This window comes from Gorilla gorilla, chromosome 15 (assembly GCF_029281585.2).
Source record: "Gorilla gorilla gorilla isolate KB3781 chromosome 15, NHGRI_mGorGor1-v2.1_pri, whole genome shotgun sequence".
Lineage (NCBI taxonomy): Eukaryota > Metazoa > Chordata > Mammalia > Primates > Hominidae > Gorilla > Gorilla gorilla.
In genome coordinates, this window is record NC_073239.2 from 4,583,423 (window position 1) to 4,609,373 (window position 25,951).

Genomic DNA, 25,951 nt, shown 5'->3' on the forward strand with positions numbered 1-25,951 from the left:
TCTGCACCGCCATCTGTATGAACATATAAATATCTACACCACCATCTGTATTAAGTTGGACATATGTACACATCTATCTGTATAAACTTGGAAATATCTACACCGTTTTCTGTATAAACATGGAAATATCCACACCACTATCTGTATAAACATGGAAATATCTACAACGCTACCTGTATAAATATGGAAATATCAGCACAGATATCTGTATGAACATGGAAATATCTACACCGCTATCTCCTTGAACATGGAAATATCTACACCGCTATCTGTATGAACATGGAAATAGCTACACCGCTATATTTATGAACATGGAAATATCTACACCACTATCTGTATGAACATGGAACTATCTACACCGCTATCTGTATGAACATGGATATATCTATACAGCCATCTGGATGAACATGGAAATATCTACACCGCTATCTGTATGAACATGGAAATATCTACACCGCTATCTGTATGAACATGGATATATCTACACAGCCATCTGGATTAACATGGAAATATCTACACTGCTATCTGTGAAGACATGCATACATCTTCACCGCTATCTGTATAAACATGGAAATATCTACACCGCAATCTGTTTGAACATGGAAATATATACACCGCTATCTGCATGAAAATGGAAATATCTACACAGCTATCTGCATATACATGGAAATATCTACACAGCTATCTCTTTACACATGGAAAAATCTACACCGCTATCTGTATGAGCATGGAAATATCTACACCGCCATCTGTATTAACATGGGAATATCTGCACCGCCATCTGTATGAACATATAAATATCTACACCGCCACCTCTATTAAGATGGAGATATCTACACCGCTATCTGTATAAACATGGAAATATCTACACCGCTACCTGTATAAACATGGAAATATCAGCACCGCTATCTGTATGAACATGGAAATATCTACACCGCTATCTGAATGAACATGGAAATATCTTCAACGCCACCTGTATGAACATGGATATGTCTACACAGCCATCTGGATGAACATGGAAATATCTACACCGCTATCTGTATGAACATAGAAATATCTACACCGCTATCTGTGTAAACATGCATACATCTTCACCGCTATCTGTATAAACATGGAAATATCTACACCGCTATCTTTATGAACATTGAAATATCTAAACTGCTATCTATTTGAACATGGAAATATCTACACCGCTATCTGCATGAAAATGGAAATATCTTCACAGATTTCTGCATATACATGGAAATATCTACACAGCTATCTCTTTACACATGGAAATATCTAAACCGCTATCTCTATAAACATGGAAATATCTACACCGCCATCTGTATGAACATGGAAATATCTGCACCGCCACCTGTATGAACATTTAAATATCTCCACCGCCATCTGTATAAAGAAGGAGATATCTACACCGCTATCTGTATAAACATGGAAATATCAACACCGATATCTGTATGAACATGGAAATATCTACACCGCTATCTGTATGAACATGGAAATATCTACACCGCTATCTGTATGAACATGGAAATATCTTCGCCGCCATCTGTATGAACATGGATATATCTACACAGCCATCTGGATGAACATGGAAATATCTACACCGCTATCTGTATGCACATGGAAATATCTACACCTCTATCTGTATGAACATGGAAATATCTGCACCGCCATCTGTATGAACATATAAATATCTACACCGCCGTCTGTATTAAGAAGGAGAAATCTACACCGCTATCTGTATAAACAAGGAAATATCTACACTGCTGTCTGTATAAACATAGAAATATCTACACCGCTATCTGTATGAACATGGAAATATCTACACCGCTACCTGTATAAACATGGAAATATCTGCACCGCTATCTGTATAAACATGGAAATATCAACAACGCTATCTGTATAAATATGGAAATATCAGCACAGCTATCTGTATGAACGTGGAAATATCTATACCGCTATCTCCTTGAACATGGAAATATCTACACCGCTATCTGTATGAACATGGAAATAGTTACACCGCTATCTTTATGAACATGGAAATATCTACACCACTATCTGTATGAACATGGAAATATCTACACCGCTTTCTGTATGAACATGGATATATCTACACACCCATCTGGATGAACATGGAAATAGCTACACCGCTATCTGTATGAACATGGAAATATCTACACCGCTATCTGTATGAACATGGATATATCTACATAGCCATCTGGATGAACATGGAAATATCTAAACTGCTATCTGTGTAGACATGCATACATCTTCACCGATATCTGTATAAACATGGAAATATCTACACCGCTATCTGTTTGTACATGGAAATATATACAACGCTATCTGCATGAAAATGGAAATATCTACACAGCTATCTGCATATACATGGAAATATCTACACAGCTATCTCTTTACACATGGAAAAAACTACACCGCTATCTGTATTAGCATGGAAATATCTACACCGCCATCTGTATTAACATGAGAATATCTGCACCGCCATCTGTATGAACATATAAATATCTACACCAACATCTCTATTAAGATGGAGATATCTACACCGCTATCTGTATAAACATGGAAATATCTACACCGCTACCTGTATAAACATGGAAATATCAGCACCGCTATCTGTATGAACATGGAAATATCTACACCGCTATCTGTATGAACATGGAAATATCTACACCTCTATCTGTATGAACATGGAAATATCTACACCGCTATCTGTATGAACATGGAAATATCTACACCTCTATCTGTATGAACATGGAAATATCTGCACCGACATCTGTATGAACATATAAACATCTACACCGGCGTCTGTATTAAGAAGGAGAAATCTACACCGCTCTCAGTATAAACAAGGAAATATCTACACTGCTGTCTGTATAGACATGGAAATATCTACACCGCTATCTGTATGAACATGGAAATATCTACACCGCTACGTGTATAAACATGGAAATAACAGCACCGCTATCGGTATGAACATGGAAATATCTACACCGCTATGTGTAGGAACATGGAAATATCTACATCGCCATCTGTATTAACATGGAAATATCTTCACCGCCATCTGTATGAACATGGATATATCTACACAGCCATCTGTATGAACATGGAAATATCTAACCCGATATCTGCATGAAAATGGAAATATCTACACAACTATCTGCAGATAAATGGAAATATCTACTCAGCTATCTCTTTGCACATGGAAATAACTACACCGTTATCTCTATAAACATGGAAATATCTACACCGCCATCTGTATGAACATGGAAATATCTACACCGACATCTGTATTAAGAAGGAGATATCTACACCGCTATCTGTATAAACATGGAAATATCTACACCGCTATCTGTATGAACATGGAAATATCTACACCGCTTTCCGTATGAACATGGAAATATCTTCACCGCCATCTGTATGAACATGGATATATCTTCACAGCCATCTGGATGAACATGGAAATATCTGCACCGCTATCTGTATGAAGATGGAAATATCTACACCGCCATCTGTATTAACATGGATATATCTACACAGCCATCTGGATGAACATGGAAATATCTACACCGCTATCTGTGTAAACATGCATACATCTTCACCGCTATCTCTATAAACATGGAAATATCTACACCGCTATCTTTATGAACATGGAAATATCTACACCGCTAACTGTTTGAACATGGAAATATCTACACCGCTATTTGCATGAAAATGGAAATATCTACACAGCTATCTGCATTTAGATGGAAATATCAACACAGCTATCTCTTTACACATGGAAATAACTGCACCACTATCTGTATGAACATGGAAATATCTACACCGCCATGTGTATGAACATGGAAATATCTGCACCGCCATCTGTATGAACATATAAATATCTACACCGCCATCTGTATTAAGATGGAAATATCTACACCACTATCTGTATGAACATGGAAATATCTACACCGCTATCTGTTTGAACAGGGAAGTATATACACCGCTATCTGCTTGAAAATGGAAATATCTACACAGCTATCTGCATATACATGGGAATATATACACAGCTATCTCTTTACACATGGAAATAACTACACCGCTATCTGTATGAACATGGAAATATCTACACCGCCATCTGTATGAACATGGAAATATCTGCACCGCCATCTGAATGAACATATAAATATCTACACCGCCATCTGTATTAAGATGCAGATATCTATAAAGCTATCTGTATAAAGATGGAAATATCTACACCGCTATGTGTATAAACATGGAAATATCTACACCGCCATCTGTATAAACATGGAAATATCTACACCGCTACCTGTATAAACATGGAAATATCAGCACCGCTATCAGTATGAACATGGAAGTATCTACACCGCCATCTGTATGAACATGGAAGTATCTTCACCGCCATCTGTATGAACATGGAAATATCTGCACCGCCATCTGTATGAACATATAAATATCTACACCGCCATCTGTATTAAGATGGAGATATCTACACCGCTATGTGTATGAACATGGAAATATCTACACCGCTATGTGTATAAACATGGAAATATCTACACCGCTATCTGTATAAACATGGAAATATCTACACCGCTACCTGTACAAACATGGAAATATCAGCACCGCTATCTGTATGAACATGGAAATATCTACACCGCCATCTGTATGAACATGGAAAAACCTTCACCGTCGCCTGTATGAACATGGATATATCTACACAGCCATCTGTATGAACAAGGAAATATCTTCACCGCCATCTGTATGAACATGGATATGTCTACATAGCCGTCTGGATGAACATGGAAATATCTACAACGCTATCTGTATTAACTTGGAAATATCTACACCTCTATCTGTGTAAACATGCATACATCTTCACCGCTATCTGTATAAACATGGAAATACCCACACCGCTATCTGTATGAACATGGAAATGTCTACACCGCTATCTGTTTGAACATGGAAATATCTACACCGCTATCTGCATGAAAATGGAAATATCTACACAGCTATCTGCATATACATGGAAATATCTACACAGCTATCTCTTTACACATGGAAATAACTACACCGCTATCTCTATAAACATGGAAATATCTACACGGCCATCTATATGAACACGGAAATATCTGCACCGCCATCTGTATGAACATATAAATATCTACACCACCATCTGTATTAAGATGGACATATCTACACATCTATCTGTATAAAGTTGGAAATATCTACACCGCTATCTGTATAAACATGGAAATATCTACACCACTATCTGTATAAACATGGAAATATCTACACCGCTACCTGTATAAATATGGAAATATAAGCACAGATATCTGTATGAACATGGAAATATCTACACCGCTATCTCCTTGAACATGGAAATATCTACACCGCTATCTGTATGAACATGGAAATAGCTCCACAGCTATCTTTATGAACATGGAAATATCTACACCACTATCTGTATGAACATGGAAATATCTACACCGCCATCTGTATTAACATGGGAATATCTGCACCGCCATCTGTATGAACATATAAATATCTACACCGCCATCTCTATTAAGATGGAGATATCTACACCGCTATCTGTATAAACATGGAAATATCTACACCGCTACCTGTATAAACATGGAAATATCAGCACCGCTATCTGTATGAACATGGAAATATCTACACCGCTATCTGAATGAACATGGAAATATCTTCAACGCCATCTGTATGAAAATGGATATGTCTACACAGCCATCTGGATGAACATGGAAATATCTACACCGCTATCTGTATGAACATAGAAATATCTACACCGCTATCTGTGTAAACATGCATACATCTTCACCGCTATCAGTATAAACATGGAAATATCTACACCGCTATCTTTATGAACATTGAAATATCTACACTGCTATCTATTTGAACGTGGAAATATCTACACCGCTATCTGCATGAAAATGGAAATATCTACACAGATATCTGCATATACATGGAAATATCTACACAGCTATCTGTTTACACATGGAAATATCTACACCACTATCTCTATAAACATGGAAATATCTACACCGCCATCTGTATGAACATGGAAATATCTACACCGCCATCCGTATGAACATGGAAATATCTGCACCGCCATCTGTATGAACATATAAACATCTACACCGCCGTCTGTATTAAGAAGGAGAAATCTACACCGCTATCTGTATAAACAAGGAAATATCTACACTGCTGTCTGTATAAACATGGAAATATCTACACCGCTGTCTGTATGAACATGGAAATATCTACACCGCTACCTGTATAATCATGGAAATATCTACACCGCTATCTGTATAAACATGGAAATATCAACACCGCTACCTGTATAAATATGGAAATATCAGCACAGCTATCTGTATGAACATGGAAATATCTACACCGCTATCTCCTTGAACATGGAAATATCTACACCGCTATCTGTATGAACATGGAAATAGCTTCACCGCTATCTTTATGAAGATGGAAATATCTACACCACTATCTGTATGAACATGGAAATATCTACACCGCTATCTGTATGAACATGGATATATCTACACAGCCATCTGGATGAACATGGAAATAGCTACACCGCTATCTGTATGAACATGGAAATATCTACACCGCTATCTGTATGAACATGGATATATCTACACAGCCATCTGGATGAACATGGAAATATCTACACTGCTATCTGTGTAGACATGCATACATCTTCACCGATATCTGTATAAACATGGAAATATCTACACCGCTATCTGTTTGTACATGGAAATATATACAACGCTATCTGCATGAAAATGGAAATATCTACACAGCTATCTGCATATACATGGAAATATCTACACAGATATCTCTTTACACATGGAAAAAACTACACCGCTATCTGTATTAGCATGGAAATATCTACACCGCCATCTGTATTAACATGGGAATATCTTCACCGCCATCTGTATGAACATATAAACATCTACACCGCCATCTCTATTAAGAAGGAGATATCTACACCGCTATCTGTATAAACATGGAAATATCTACACCGCTACCTGTATAAACATGGAAATATCAGCACCGCTATCTGTATGAACATGGAAATATCTACACCGCTATCTGTATGAACATGGAAATATCTACACCTCTATCTGTATGAACATGGAAATATCAACACCACTATCTGTATGAACATGGAAATATCTACACCTCTATCTGTATGAACATGGAAATATCTGCACCGCCATCTGTATGAACATATAAACATCTACACCGGCGTCTGTATTAAGGAGAAATCTACACCGCTCTCAGTATAAAGAAGGAAATATCTACACTGCTGTCTGTATAAACATGGAAATATCTACACCGCTATCTGTATGAAGATGGAAATATCTACACCGCTACCTGTATAAACATGGAAATAACAGCACCGCTATCGGTATGAACATGGAAATATCTACACCGCTATGTGTAGGAACATGGAAATATCTATACCGCCATCTGTATGAACATGGAAATATCTTCACCGCCATCTGTATGAACATGGATATATCTACACAGCCATCTGTATGAACATGGAATTATCTAACCCGCTATCTGTATGAACATGGAAATATCTACACCGCTATCTGTATGAACATTGAAATATCTTCAACGCCATCTGTATGAAAATGGATATGTCTACACAGCCATCTGGATGAACATGGAAATATCTACGCCGCTATCTGTATGAACATGAAAATATCTACACCGCTATCTGTGTAAACATGCATACATCTTCACCGCTATCTGTATAAACATGGAAATATCTACACCGCTATCTGTATGAACATGGAAATATCTACACTGCTATCTATTTGAACATGGAAATATCTACACCGCTATCTGCATGAAAATGGAAATATCTACACAGATATCTGCATATACATGGAAATATCTACACAGCTATCTCTTTGCACATGGAAATATCTACACCGCTATCTCTATAAACATGGAAATATCTACACCGCCATCTGTATGAACATGGAAATATCTGCACCGCCATCTGTATGAACATATAAATATCTCCACCGCCATCTGTATAAAGAAGGAGATATCTACACCGCTATCTGTATAAACATGGAAATATCTACACCGCTATCTGTATGAACATGGAAATATCTACACCGCTATCTGTATGAACATGGAAATATCTACACCGCTATGTGAATGAACATGGAAATATCTTCACCGCCATCTGTATGAACATGGATATATCTACACAGCCATCTGGATGAAAATGGAAATATCTACACCGCTATCTGTATGCACATGGAAATATCTACACCTCTATCTGTATGAACATGGAAATATCTGCACCGCGATCTGTATGAACTTATAAACATCTACACCGCCGTCTGTATTAAGAAGGAGAAATCTACACCGCTATCTGTATAAACAAGGAAATATCTACACTGCTGTCTGTATAAACATGGAAATATCTACACCGCTATCTGTATGAACATGGAAATATCTACACCGCTACCTGTATAAACATGGAAATATCTACACCGCTATCTGTATAAACATGGAAATATCAACACCGCTACCTGTTTCAATATGGAAATATCAGCACAGCTATCTGTATGAACATGGAAATATCTACACCGCAATCTCCTTGAACATGGAAATATCTACACCGCTATCTGTATGAACATGGAAATAGCTACACCGCTATCTTTATGAAAAAGGAAATATCTACACCACTATCTGTATGAACATGGAAATATCTACACCGCTATCTGTATGAACATGGATATATCTACACAGCCATCTGGATGAACATGGAAATATCTACACCGCTATCTGTATGAACATGGAAATATCTACACCGCTATCTGTATGAACATGGATATATCTACACAGCCATCTGGATGAACATGGAAATATCTACACTGCTATCAGTGTAGACATGCATACATCTTCACCGATATCTGTATAAACATGGAAATATCTACATCGCTATCTGTTTGTACATGGAAATATATACAACGCTATCTGCATGAAAATGGAAATATCTACACAGCTATCTGCATATACATGGAAATATCTACACAGCTATCTCTATACACATGGAAAAAGCTACACCGCTATCTGTATTAGCATGGAAATATCTACACCGCCTTCTGTATTAACATGGGAATATCCGCACCGCCATCTGTATGAGCATATAAATATCTACACCGCCATCTCTATTAAGATGGAGATATCTACACCGCTATCTGTATGAACATGGAAATATCTACACCGCTACCTGTATAAACATGGAAATATCAGCACCGCTATCTGTATGAACATGGAAATATCTACACCGCTAACTGTATGAACATGGAAATATCTACACCTCTATCTGTATGAACATGGAAATATCTACACCGCTATCTGTATGAACATGGAAATATCTACACCTCTATCTGTATGAACATGGAAATATCTGCACCGCCATCTGTATGAACATATAAGCATCTACACCGGCGTCTGTATTAAGAAGGAGAATTCTACACCGCTCTCAGCATAAACAAGGAAATATCTACACTGCTGTCTGTATAAACATGGAAATATATACACCGCTATCTGTATGAACATGGAAATATCTACACCGCTACCTGTATAAACATGGAAATAACAGCACCGCTATCGGTATGAACATGGAAATATCTACACCGCTATGCGTAGGAAGATGGAAATATCTACACCGCCATCTGTATGAACATGGAAATATCTTCACCGCCATCTGTATGAACATGGATATATCTACACAGCCATCTGTATGAACATGGAAATATCTAACCCGCTATCTGTATGAACATGGAAATATCTTTAACGCCATCTGTATGAAAATGGATATGTCTACACAGCCATCTGGATGAACATGGAAATATCTACACCGCTATCTGTATGAACATGGAAATATCTACACCGCTATCTGTGTAAAGATGCATATATCTTCATCGCTATCTGTATAAACATGGAAATATCTACACCGCTATCTGTATGAACATGGAAATATCTACACTGCTATCTATTTGAACATGGAAATATCTACACCGCTATCTCTATAAACATGGAAATATCTACACCGCCATCTGTATGAACATGGATATGTCTACACAGCCGTCTGGATGAACATGGAAATATCTACACCGCTATCAGTATGAACATGGAAATATCTACACCGCAATCTGTGTAAACATGCATACATCTTCACCGCTATCTGTATAAACATGGAAATATCCACACCGCTATCTGTATGAACATGGAAATATCTACACCTCTATCTGTTTGAACATGGAAATATCTACACCGCTATTTGCATGAAAATGGAAATATCTACACAGCTATCTGCATTTACATGGAAATATCAACACAGCTATCTCTTTGCACATGGAAATAACTACACAGCTATCTCTTTGCATATGGAAATAACTACACCGCTATCTCTATAAACATGGAAATATCTACACCACCATCTGTATGAACATGGAAATATCTGCACCGCCATCTGTATGAACATATAAATACCTACAAGGCCATCTGTATTAAGAAGGAGATATCTACACCGCTATCTGTATAAACATGGAAATATCTACACCGCTATCTGTATGAACATGGAAATATCTACACCGCTATCTATATAAACACGGAAATATGTACACCGCTACCTGTATAAACATGGAAGTATCAGCACCGCTATCGGTATGAACATGGCAATATCTACTCGGCTATCTGTATGAACATGGAAATATCTACACCGCTATCTGTATGAACATGGAAATATCTACACCACTATATGAATAAACATGGAAATAGCTACGCAGCCATCTGGATGAACATGGAAATATCTACACCGCTATCTGAATGAACATGGATATATCTACACAGCCATCTGGATGAACATGGAAATATCTACACCGCTATCTGTATGAACATGGAAATACATACACCGCTATCCGTATGAACATGGAATATCTACACCGCTATCTGTATGAACATGGAAATATCTACACCGCCATCTGTATGAACATGGAAATATCTTCACCGCCATCTGTATGAACACGGATATATCTACACAGCCCTCTGGATGAACATGGAAATATCTGCACCGCTATCTGTATGAACATGGATATATCTACACAGCCATCTGGATGAACATGGAAATATCTACACCGCTATCTGTGTAAACATGCATACATCTTCACCGCTATCTGTATAAACATGGAAATATCTACACTGCTATCTTTATGAACATGGAAATAACTACACCGCTAACTGTTTGAACAGGGAAATATATACACCGCTATATGCATGAAAATGGAAATGTCTACACAGCTATCTGCATATACATGGAAATATCTACACAGCTATCTCTTTACACATGGAAATAACTACACCGCTATCTGTATGAACATGGAAATATCTACACCGCCATCTGTATGAACATGGAAATATCTGCACCGCCATCTGAATGAACATATAAATTTCTACACCGCCATCTGTATTAAGATGGAGATATCTACACCGCTATCTGCATAAACATGGAAATCTCTACACCGCTATGTGTATTAACATGGAAATATCTACACCGCTATCTGTATAAACATGGAAATATCTACACCGCTACCTGTATAAACATGGAAATATCTACACCGCTATCTGTATAAACATGGAAATATCTACACCGCTATGTGTATAAACATGGAAATATCTACACCGCTATCTGTATAAACATGGAAATATCTACACTGCTACCTGTATAAACATGGAAATATCAGCCCCGCTATCTGTATGAACATGGAAATATCTACACCGCCATCTGTATGAACATGGAAAAATATTCACCGCCATCTGTATGAACATGGATATATCTACACAGCCATCTGTATGAACATGGAAATATCTTCACCGCCATCTGTATGAACATGGATATGTCTACACAGCCGTCTGGATGAACATGGAAATATCTACACCGCTATCTGTATGAACATGAAAATATCTACACCGCTATCTGTGTAAACATGCATACATCTTCACCGCTATCTGTAAAAACATGGAAATATCCACACCACTATCTGTATGAACATGGAAATATCTACACCGCTATCTGTTTGAACATGGAAATATCTACACCGCTATCTGCATGAAAATGGAAATATCTACAAAGCTATCTGCATATACATGGAAATATTTACACAGCTATATCTTTGCACATGGAAATAACTACACCGCTATCTCTATAAACATGGAAATATCTACACCACCATCTGTATGAACATGGAAATATCTGCACTGCCATCTGTATGAACTTATAAATATCTACACCGCCATCTGTATTAAGAAGGAGATATCTACACCGATATCTGTATAAACATGGAAATATCTACACCGCTATCTGTATGAACATGGAAATATCTACACCGCTACCTGTATAAACACGGAAATATGTACACCGCTACCTGTATAAACATGGAAGTATCAGCAGCGCTATCGGTATGAACATGGCAATATCTACACGGCTATCTGTATGAACATGGAAATATCTACACCGCTATCTGTATGAACAAGGAAATATCTACACCACTATCTGTATGAACATGGAAATAGCTACACAGCCATCTGGATGTACATGGAAATATCTACACCGCTATCTGTATGAACATGGATATATCTACACAGCCATGTGGATGAACATGGAAATATCTACACCGCTATCTGTATGAACATGGAAATACATACACCGCTATCTGTATGAACATGGAAATATCTACACCGCTATCTGTATGAACATGGAAATATCTACACCGCTATCTGTATGAACATGGAAATATCTTCACCGCCATCTGTATAAACATGGATATATCTACACAGCCATCTGGATGAACATGGAAATATCTGCACCGCTATCTGTATGAACATGGAAATATCTACACCGCTATCTGTATGAACATGGATATATCTACACAGCCATCTGGATGAACATGGAAATATCTACACCGCTATCTGTGTAAACATGCATACATCTTCACCGCTATCTGTATAAACATGGAAATATCTACACTGCTATCTTTAAGAACATGGAAATATCTACACCGCTAACTGTTTGAACAGGGAAATATATACACCGCTATCTGCATGAAAATGGAAATGTCTTCACAGCTATCTGCATATACATGGAAATGTCTACACAGCTGTCACTTTACACATGGAAATAACTACACCGCTATCTGTATGAACATGGAAATATCTACTCCGCCATCTGTATGAACATGGAAATATATGCACCGCCATCTGAATGAACATATAAATATCTACACCGCCATCTGTATTAAGATGGAGATATCTACACCGCTATCTGTATGAACATGGAAATATCTACACAGCCATCAGGATGAACATGGAAATATCTACACCGCTATCTGTATGAACATGGAAATACATACACCGCTATCTGTATGAACATGGAAATATCTACACCGCTATCTGTATGAACATGGAAATATCTACACCGCTATCTGTATGAACATGGAAATATCTTCACCGCCATCTGTATGAACATGGATATATCTACACAGCCATGTGGATGAACATGGAAATATCTACACCGCTATCTGTGTAAACATGGAAATATCTACACCGCTATCTTTATGTACATGGAAATATCTACACCGCTAACTGTTTGAACAGGGAAATACACACACCGCTATCTGCACGAAAACGGAAATATCCACACAGCTATCTGCTTATACATGGAAATATCTACACAGCTATCTCTTTACACATGGAAATAACTACACCGCTATCTGTATGAACATGGAAATATCTACACCGCCATCTGTATGAACATGGAAATATCTGCACAGCCATCTGTATGAACATTTAAATATCTACACCGCCATCTGTATTAAGATGGAGATATCTACACCACTATCTGCATAAACATGGAAATATCTACACCGCTATCTGTATAAACATGGAAATATCTACACCGCTATGAGTATAAACATGGAAATACCTACACTGCTATCTGTATAAACATGGAAATATCTACACCGCTACCTGTATAAACGTGGAAATATCAGCACCGCTATCAGTAAGAACATGGAAGTTTCTACACCGCCATCTGTATGAACATGGAAATATCTTCACCGCCATCCGTATGAACATGGAAATATCTGCACCGCCATCTGTATGATCATATAGATATCTACACCGCCATCTGTATTAAGATGGAGATATCTACAACGCTGTCTGTATAAACATGGAAATATCTACACCGCTATGTGTATAAACATGGAAATATCTACACCGCTACCTGGATCAACATGGAAGTATCAGCACCGCTATCGGTATGAACATGGCAATATCTACACGGCTATCTGTATGAACATGGAAATACCTACACCGCTATCTGTATGAACATGGAAATGTCTTCACCGCCATCTGTATGAACATGGATATATCTACACAGCCATCTGAATGAACATGGAAACATCTACACCGCTATCTGTATGAACATGGAAATATCTACACAGCCATCTGGATGAACATGGAAATATCTACACCGCTATCTGTATGAACATGGAAATACATACACCGCTATCTGCATGAAAATGGAAATATCTACACAGCTATCTGCACATACATGGAAATATCTACACAGCTATCTCTTTACACATGGAAAAAACTACACCGCTATCTGAATTAGCATGGAAATATCTACACCGCCTTCTGTATTAACATGGGACTATCCGCACCGCCATCTGTATGAACATATAAATATCTACACCGCCATCTCTATTAAGATGGAGATATCTACACCGCTATCTGTATGAACATGGAAATATCTACACCGCTACCTGTATAAACATGGAAATATCAGCACCGCTATCTGTATGAACTTGGAAATATCTACACCGCTATCTGTATGAACATGGAAATATCTACAAATCTATCTGTATGAACATGGAAATATCTACACCGCTATCTGTATGAACATGGAAATATCTACACCTCTATCTGTATGAACATGGAAATATCTGCACCGCCATCTGTATGAACATATAAACATCTACACCGGCGTCTGTATTAAGAAGGAGAATTCTACACCGCTCTCAGTATAAACAAGGAAATATCTACACTGCTGTCTGTATAAACATGGAAATATCTACACCGCTATCTGTATGAACATGGAAATATCTACACCGCTACCTGTATAAACATGGAAATAACAGCACCGGTATCGGTATGAACATGGAAATGTCTTCACCGCCATCTGTATGAACATGGATATATCTACACAGCCATCTGGATGAATATGGAAATATCTACACCGCTATCTGTATGAACATGGAAATATCTACACCGCTATCTGTATGAACACGGGAATATCTACACAGCCATCTGGATGAACATGGAAATATCTACACCGCTATCTGTATGAACATGGAAATATATACACTGCTATCTGTATGAACATGGAAATATCTACACCGCTATCTGTATGAATATGGAAATATCTACACCACTATCTGTATGAACATGGAAATATCTACACCGCTATCTGTATGAACATGGAAATAACTTCACCGCCATCTGTATGAACATGGATATATCTACACAGCCATCTGGATGAACGTGGAAATACCTACACCGCTATCTGTGTAAACATGCATACAACTTCACCGCTATCTGTATAAACATGGAAATATCTACACCGCTATCTTTATGAACATGGAAATATCTACACAGCTAACTGTTTGAACAGGGAAATATATCCACCGCTATCTGCTTAAAAATGGAAATATCTACACCGCTATCTGTATGAACATGGAAATACTTACACCGCTATCTGTATGAACATGGAAATATCTACACCGCTATCTGTATGAACATGGAAATATCTACACCGCTATCTGTATGAACATGGAAATACCTTCACCGCCATCTGTATGAACATGGATATATCTACACAGCCATCTGGATGAACATGGAAATATCTGCACCGCTATCTGTATGAACATGGAAATATCTACACCGCTATCTGCATGAACATGGATATATCTACACAGCCAGCTGGATGAACATGGAAATATCTACACCGCTATCTGTGTAAACATGCATACATCTTCACCGCTATCTGTATAAACATGGAAATATCTACACCGCTATCTTTATGAACATAGAAATATCTACACCGCTAACTGTTTGAACAGGGAAATATATACACCGCTATCTGCATGAAAATGGAAATATCTACACAGCTATCTGCTTATACATGGAAATATCTACACAGCTATGTCTTTGCACATGGAAAAAAATACACCGCTATCTGTATGAACATGGAAATATCTACACCGCCATCTGTATGAACATGGAAATACCTGCACCGCCATCTGTATGAACATATAAATATCTACACCGCCATCTGTATTAAGTTGGAGATATCTACACCACTATCTGCATAAACATGGAAATATCTACACTGCTATCTGTATAAACATGGAAATATCTACACCACTATGTGTATAAACATGGAAATATCTACACCGCTATCTGTAAAAACATGGAAATATCTACACCGCTACATGTATAAACATGGAAATATCAGCAACGCTATCTGTATGAACATGGAAATATCTACACCGCCATCTGTATGAACATGGAAATATCTTCACCGCCATCTGTAGGAACATGGATATATCTACACAGCCATCTGTATGAACATGGAAATATCTACACCGCTATCTGTATGAACATGGAAATATCTTCCCCGCTATCTGTATGAACATGGAAATATCTACACATCCATCTGGATGAACATGAAAATATCTACACCGTTATCTGTGTAAACATGCATACATCTTCACCGCTACCTGTATAAACATGGAAATATCTACACCGCTAAATGTATAAACATGGAAATATCTACACCGCTATCTCTATGAACATGGGAATATCCACACCGCTATCTGTATGAACATGGAAATAGCTACACCGCTATCTGTATGAAAAAGGAAATATCTACACCACTATCTGTATGAACATGGAAATATCTACACCGCTATCTGTTTGAACAGGGAAATATATACACCGCTATCTGCAGGAAAATGGAAATATCTACACAGCTATCTGAATATACATGGGAATATCTACACAGCTATCTCTTTACACATGGAAATAACTACACCGCTATCTGTATGAACATGGAAATATCTACACCGCCATCTGTATGAACATGGAAATATCTACACAGCCATCTGGATGAACATGGAAATATCTACACCGCTATCTGTATGAACATGGAAATACATACACCGCTATCTGCATGAAAATGGAAATATCTACACAGCTATCTGCATATACATGGAAATATCTACACAGCTATCTCTTTACACATGGAAAAATCTACACCGCTATCTGAATTAGCATGGAAATATCTACACCGCCTTCTGTATTAACATGGGAATATCCGCACCGCCATCTGTATGAACATATAAATATCTACACCGCCATCTCTATTAAGATGGAGATATCTACACCGCTATCTGTATAAACATGGAAATATCTACACCGCTACTTGTATAAACATGGAAATATAAGCACCGCTATCTGTATGAAGATGGAAATATCTACACCGCTATCTGAATGAACATGGAAATATCTTCAACGCCATCTGTATGAAAATGGATATGTCTACACAGCCATCTGGATGAACATGGAAATATGTACACTGCTATCTGTATGAACATAGAAATATCTACACCGCTATCTGTGTAAACATGCATACATCTTCACCGCTATCAGTATAAACATGGAAATATCTACACCGCTATCTTTATGAACATTGAAATATCTACACTGCTATCTATTTGAACATGGAAATATCTACACCGCTATCTGCATGAAAATGGAAATATCTACACAGATATCTGCATATACATGGAAATATCTACACAGCTATCTCTTTACACATGGAAATATCTACACCGCTATCTCTATAAACATGGAAATATCTACACCGCCATCTGTATGAACATGGAAATATCTGCACCGCCACCTGTATGAACATATAAATATCTCCACCGCCATCTGTATAAAGAAGGAGATATCTACACCGCTACCTGTATAAACGTGGAAATATCAGCACCGCTATCAGTAAGAACATGGAAGTTTCTACACCGCCATCTGTATGAACATGGAAATATCTTCACCGCCATCCGTATGAACATGGAAATATCTGCACTGCCATCTGTATGATCATATAGATATCTACACCGCCATCTGTATTAAGATGGATATATCTACACCGCTATCTGTATAAACATGGAAATATCTACACCGCTATGTGTATAAACATGGAAATATCTACACCGCTACCTGGATCAACATGGAAGTATCAGCACCGCTATCGGTATGAACATGGCAATATCTACACGGCTATCTGTATGAACATGGAAATATCTACACTGCTATCTGTATGAACATGGAAATGTCTTCACCGCCATCTGTATGAACATGTATATATCTACACAGCCATCTGAATGAACATGGAAACATCTACACCGCTATCTGTATGAACATGGAAATATCTACACAGCCATCTGGATGAACATGGAAATATCTACACCGCTATCTGTATGAACATGGAAATACATACACCGCTATCTGCACGAAAATGGAAATATCTACACAGCTATCTGCATATACATGGAAATATCTACACAGCTATCTCTTTACACATGGAAAAAACTACACCGCTATCTGTATGAACATGGAAATATCTACACAGCCATCAGGATGAACATGGAAATATCTACACCGCTATCTGTATGAACATGGAAATACATACACCGCTATCTGTATGAACATGGAAATATCTACACCGCTATCTGTATGAACATGGAAATATCTACACCGCTATCTGTATGAACATGGAAATATCTTCACCGCCATCTGTATGAACATGGATATATCTACACAGCCATCTGGATGAACATGGAAATATCTGCACCGCTATCTGTATGAACATGGAAATATCTACACCGCTATCTGCATGAACATGGATATATCTACACAGCCAGCTGGATGAACATGGAAATATCTACACCGCTATCTGTGTAAACATGCATACATCTTCACCGCTATCTGTATAAACATGGAAATATCTACACCGCTATCTTTATGTAGATGGAAATATCTACACCGCTAACTGTTTGAACAGGGAAATACTCACACCGCTATCTGCATAAAAACGGAAATATCCACACAGCTATCTGCTTATACATGGAAATATCAACACAGCTATCTCTTTACACATGGAAATAACTACACCGCTATCTGTATGAACATGGAAATATCTACACCGCCATCTGTATGAACATGGAAATATCTGCACAGCCATCTGTATGAACATTTAAATATCTACACCGCCATCTGTATTAAGATGGAGATATGTACACCACTATCTGCATAAACATGGAAATATCTACACCGCTATCTGTATAAACATGGAAATATCTACACCGCTATGAGTATAAACATGGAAATATCTACACTGCTATCTGTATAAACATGGAAATATCTACACCGCTACCTGTATAAACGTGGAAATATCAGCACCGCTATCAGTAAGAACATGGAAGTTTCTACACCGCCATCTGTATGAACATGGAAATATCTTCACCGCCATCCGTATGAACATGGAAATATCTGCACTGCCATCTGTATGATCATATAGATATCTACACCGCCATCTGTATTAAGATGGATATATCTACACCGCTATCTGTATAAACATGGAAATATCTACACCGCTATGTGTATAAACATGGAAATATCTACACCGCTACCTGGATCAACATGGAAGTATCAGCACCGCTATCGGTATGAACATGGCAATATCTACACGGCTATCTGTATGAACATGGAAATATCTACACTGCTATCTGTATGAACATGGAAATGTCTTCACCGCCATCTGTATGAACATGTATATATCTACACAGCCATCTGAATGAACATGGAAACATCTACACCGCTATCTGTATGAACATGGAAATATCTACACAGACATCTGGATGAACATGGAAATATCTACACCGCTATCTGTATGAACATGGAAATACATACACCGCTATCTGCACGAAAATGGAAATATCTACACAGCTATCTGCATATACATGGAAATATCTACACAGCTATCTCTTTACACATGGAAAAAACTACACCGCTATCTGTATGAACATGGAAATATCTACACAGCCATCAGGATGAACATGGAAATATCTACACCGCTATCTGTATGAACATGGAAATACATACACCGCTATCTGTATGAACATGGAAATATCTACACCGCTATCTGTATGAACATGGAAATATCTACACCGCTATCTGTATGAACATGGAAATATCTTCACCGCCATCTGTATGAACATGGATATATCTACACAGCCATGTGGATGAACATGGAAATATCTACACCGCTATCTGTGTAAACATGCATACATCTTCACCGCTATCTGTATAAACATGGAAATATCTACACCGCTATCTTTATGTAGATGGAAATATCTACACCGCTAACTGTTTGAACAGGGAAATACACACACCGCTATCTGCATGAAAACGGAAATATCCACACAGCTATCTGCTTATACATGGAAATATCAACACAGCTATCTCTTTACACATGGAAATAACTACACCGCTATCTGTATGAACATGGAAATATCTACACCGCCATCTGTATGAACATGGAAATATCTGCACAGCCATCTGTATGAACATTTAAATATCTACACCGCCATCTGTATTAAGATGGAGATATGTACACCACTATCTGCATAAACATGGAAATATCTACACCGCTATCTGTATAAACATGGAAATATCTACACCGCTATGAGTATAAACATGGAAATATCTACACTGCTATCTGTATAAACATGGAAATATCTACACCGCTACCTGTATAAACGTGGAAATATCAGCACCGCTATCAGTAAGAACATGGAAGTTTCTACACCGCCATCTGTATGAACATGGAAATATCTTCACCGCCATCCGTATGAACATGGAAATATCTGCACTGCCATCTGTATGATCATATAGATATCTACACCGCCATCTGTATTAAGATGGATATATCTACACCGCTATCTGTATAAACATGGAAATATCTACACCGCTATGTGTATAAACATGGAAATATCTACACCGCTACCTGGATCAACATGGAAGTATCAGCACCGCTATCGGTATGAACATGGCAATATCTACACGGCTATCTGTATGAACATGGAAATATCTACACTGCTATCTGTATGAACATGGAAATATCTACACTGCTATCTGTATGAACATGGAAATGTCTTCACCGCCATCTGTATGAACATGTATATATCTACACAGCCATCTGAATGAACATGGAAACATCTACACCGCTATCTGTATGAACATGGAAATATCTACACAGCCATCTGGATGAACATGGAAATATCTACACGGCTATCTGTATGAACATGGAAATACATACACCGCTATCTGCACGAAAATGGAAATATCTACACAGCTATCTGCATATACATGGAAATATCTACACAGCTATCTCTTTACACATGGAAAAAACTACACCGCTATCTGTATTAGCATGGAAATATCTACACCGCCTTCTGTATTAACATGGGAATATCCGCACCGCCATCTGTATGAACATATAAATATCTACACCGCCATCTCTATTAAGATGGAGATATCTACACCGCTATCTGTATGAACATGGAAATATCTACACCGCTACCTGTATAAACATGGAAATATCAGCACCGCTATCTGTATGAACATGGAAATATCTACACCGCTATCTGTATGAACATGGAAATATCTACAAATCTATCTGTATGAACATGGAAATATCTACACCGCTATCTGTATGAACATGGAAATATCTACACCTCTATCTGTATGAACATGGAAATATCTGCACCGCCATCTGTATGAACATATAAACATCTACACCGGCGTCTGTATTAAGAAGGAGAATTCTACACCGCTCTCAGTATAAACAAGGAAATATCTACACTGCTGTCTGTATAAACATGGAAATATCTACACCGCTATCTGTATGAACATGGAAATATCTACACCGCTACCTGTATAAACATGGAAATAACAGCACCGCTATCCGTATGAACATGGAAATGTCTTCACCGCCATCTGTATGAACATGGATATATCTACACAGCCATCTGGATGAATATGGAAATATCTACACCGCTATCTGTATGAACATGGAAATATCTACACCGCTATCTGTATGAACACGGGAATATCTACACAGCCATCTGGATGAACATGGAAATATCTACACCGCTATCTGTATGAACATGGAAATACATACACTGCTATCTGTATGAACATGGAAATATCTACACCGCTATCTGTATGAACATGGAAAAATCTACACCACTATCTGTATGAACATGGAAATATCTACACCTCTATCTGTATGAACATGGAAATAACTTCACCGCCATCTGTATGAACATGGATATATCTACACAGCCATCTGGATGAACGTGGAAATACCTACACCGCTATCTGTGTAAACATGCATACAACTTCACCGCTATCTGTATAAACATGGAAATATATTCACCGCTATCTTTATGAACATGGAAATATCTACACCGCTAACTGTTTGAACAGGGAAATATATACACCGCTATCTGCTTAAAAATGGAAATATCTACACCGCTATCTGTATGAACATGGAAATACTTACACCGCTATCTGTATGAACATGGAAATATCTACACCGCTATCTGTATGAACATGGAAATATCTACACCGCTATCTGTATGAACATGGAAATACCTTCACCGCCATCTGTATGAACATGGATATATCTACACAGCCATCTGGATGAACATGGAAATATCTGCACCGCTATCTGTATGAACATGGAAATATCTACACCGCTATCTGCATGAACATGGATATATCTACACAGCCAGCTGGATGAACATGGAAATATCTACACCGCTATCTGTGTAAACATGCATACATCTTCACCGCTATCTGTATAAACATGGAAATATCTACACCGCTATCTTTATGTAGATGGAAATATCTACACCGCTAACTGTTTGAACAGGGAAATACTCACACCGCTATCTGCATGAAAACGGAAATATCCACACAGCTATCTGCTTATACATGGAAATATCAACACAGCTATCTCTTTACACATGGAAATAACTACACCGCTATCTGTATGAACATGGAAATATCTACACCGCCATCTGTATGAACATGGAAATATCTGCACAGCCATCTGTATGAACATTTAAATATCTACACCGCCATCTGTATTAAGATGGAGATATGTACACCACTATCTGCATAAACATGGAAATATCTACACCGCTATCTGTATAAACATGGAAATATCTACACCGCTATGAGTATAAACATGGAAATATCTACACTGCTATCTGTATAAACATGGAAATATCTACACCGCTACCTGTATAAACGTGGAAATATCAGCACCGCTATCAGTAAGAACATGGAAGTTTCTACACCGCCATCTGTATGAACATGGAAATATCTTCACCGCCATCCGTATGAACATGGAAATATCTGCACTGCCATCTGTATGATCATATAGATATCTACACCGCCATCTGTATTAAGATGGATATATCTACACCGCTATCTGTATAAACATGGAAATATCTACACCGCTATGTGTATAAACATGGAAATATCTACACCGCTACCTGGATCAACATGGAAGTATCAGCACCGCTATCGGTATGAACATGGCAATATCTACACGGCTATCTGTATGAACATGGAAATATCTACACTGCTATCTGTATGAACATGGAAATGTCTTCACCGCCATCTGTATGAACATGTATATATCTACACAGCCATCTGAATGAACATGGAAATATCTACACCGCTATCTGTATGAACATGGAAATATCTACACCGCTATCTGTATGAACATGGAAATATCTACATCGCTATCTGTATGAAAGTGGAAATATCTTCACCGCCATTTGTATGAACGTGGATATATCTACACAGCCATCTGGATGAACATGGAAATATCTACACCACTATCTGTATGCACATGGAAATATCTACACCGCTATCTGTATAAACATGGAAATATCAACACCGCTACCTGTATAAATATGGAAATATCAGCACAGCTATCTGTATGAACATGGAAATATCTACACCGCTATCTCCTTGAAGATGGAAATATATACACCGCTATCTGTATGAACATGGAAATAGCTACACCGCTATATTTATGAACATGGAAATATCTACACCACTATCTGTATGAACATGGAAATATCTACACCGCTATCTGTATGAACATGGATATATCTACACAGCCATCTGGATGAACATGGAAATAGCTACACCGCTATCTGTATGAACATGGAAATATCTACACCGCTATCTGTATGAACATGGATATATCTACACAGCCATCTGGATGAACATGGAAATATCTACACTGCTATCTGTGTAGACATGCATACATCTTCACCGATATCTGTATAAACATGGAAATATCTACACCGCTATCTGTTTGTACATGGAAATATATACAACGCTATCTGCATGAAAATGGAAATATCTACACAGCTATCTGCATATACATGGAAATATCTACACAGCTATCTCTTTACACATGGAAAAAACTACACCGCTATCTGTATTAGCATGGAAATATCTACACCGCCATCTGTATTAACATGGGAATATCTGCACCGCCATCTGTATGAACATTTAAATATCTACACCGCCATCTCTATTAAGATGGAGATATCTACACCGCTATCTGTATAAACATGGAAATATCTACACCGCTACCTGTATAAACATGGAAATATCAGCACCGCTATCTGTATGAACATGGAAATATCTACACCGCTATCTGTATGAACATGGAAATATCTACACCTCTATCTGTATGAACATGGAAATATCTACACCGCTATCTGTATGAACATGGAAATATCTACACCTCTATCTGTATGAACATGGAAATATCTGCACCGCCATCTGTATGAACATATAAACATCTACACCGGCGTCTGTATTAAGAAGGAGAAATATACACCGCTCTCAGTATAAACAAGGAAATATCTACACTGCTGTCTGTATAAACATGGAAATATCTATACCGCTATCTGTATGAACATGGAAATACATACACCGCTATCTGTATGAACATGGAAATATCTACACCGCCATCTGTATGAACATGGAAATATCTTCACCACCATCTGTATGAACATTGATATATCTACACAGCCATCTGTATGTACATGGAAATATCTAACCCGCTATCTGTATGAACATGGAAATATCTACACCGCTATCTGTATGAACATGGAAATATATTCAACGCCATCTGTACGAAAATGGATATGTCTGCACAGCCATCTGGATGAACATGGAAATATCTACGCCGCTATCTGTATGAACATGGAAATATCTACACCGCTATCTGTGTAAACATGCATACATCTTCACCGCTATCTGTATAAACATGGAAATATCTACACCGCTATCTGTATGAACATGGAAATATCTACACTGCTATCTATTTGAACATGGAAATATCTACACCGATATCTGCATGAAAATGGAAATATCTACACAGATATCTGCATATACATGGAAATATCTACACAGCTATCTCTTTGCACATGGAAATATCTACACTGCTATCTCTATAAACATGGAAATATCTACACCGCCATCTGTATGAACATGGAAATATATGCACCGCCATCTGTATGAACATATAAATATCTCCACCGCCATCTGTATAAAGAAGGAGATATCT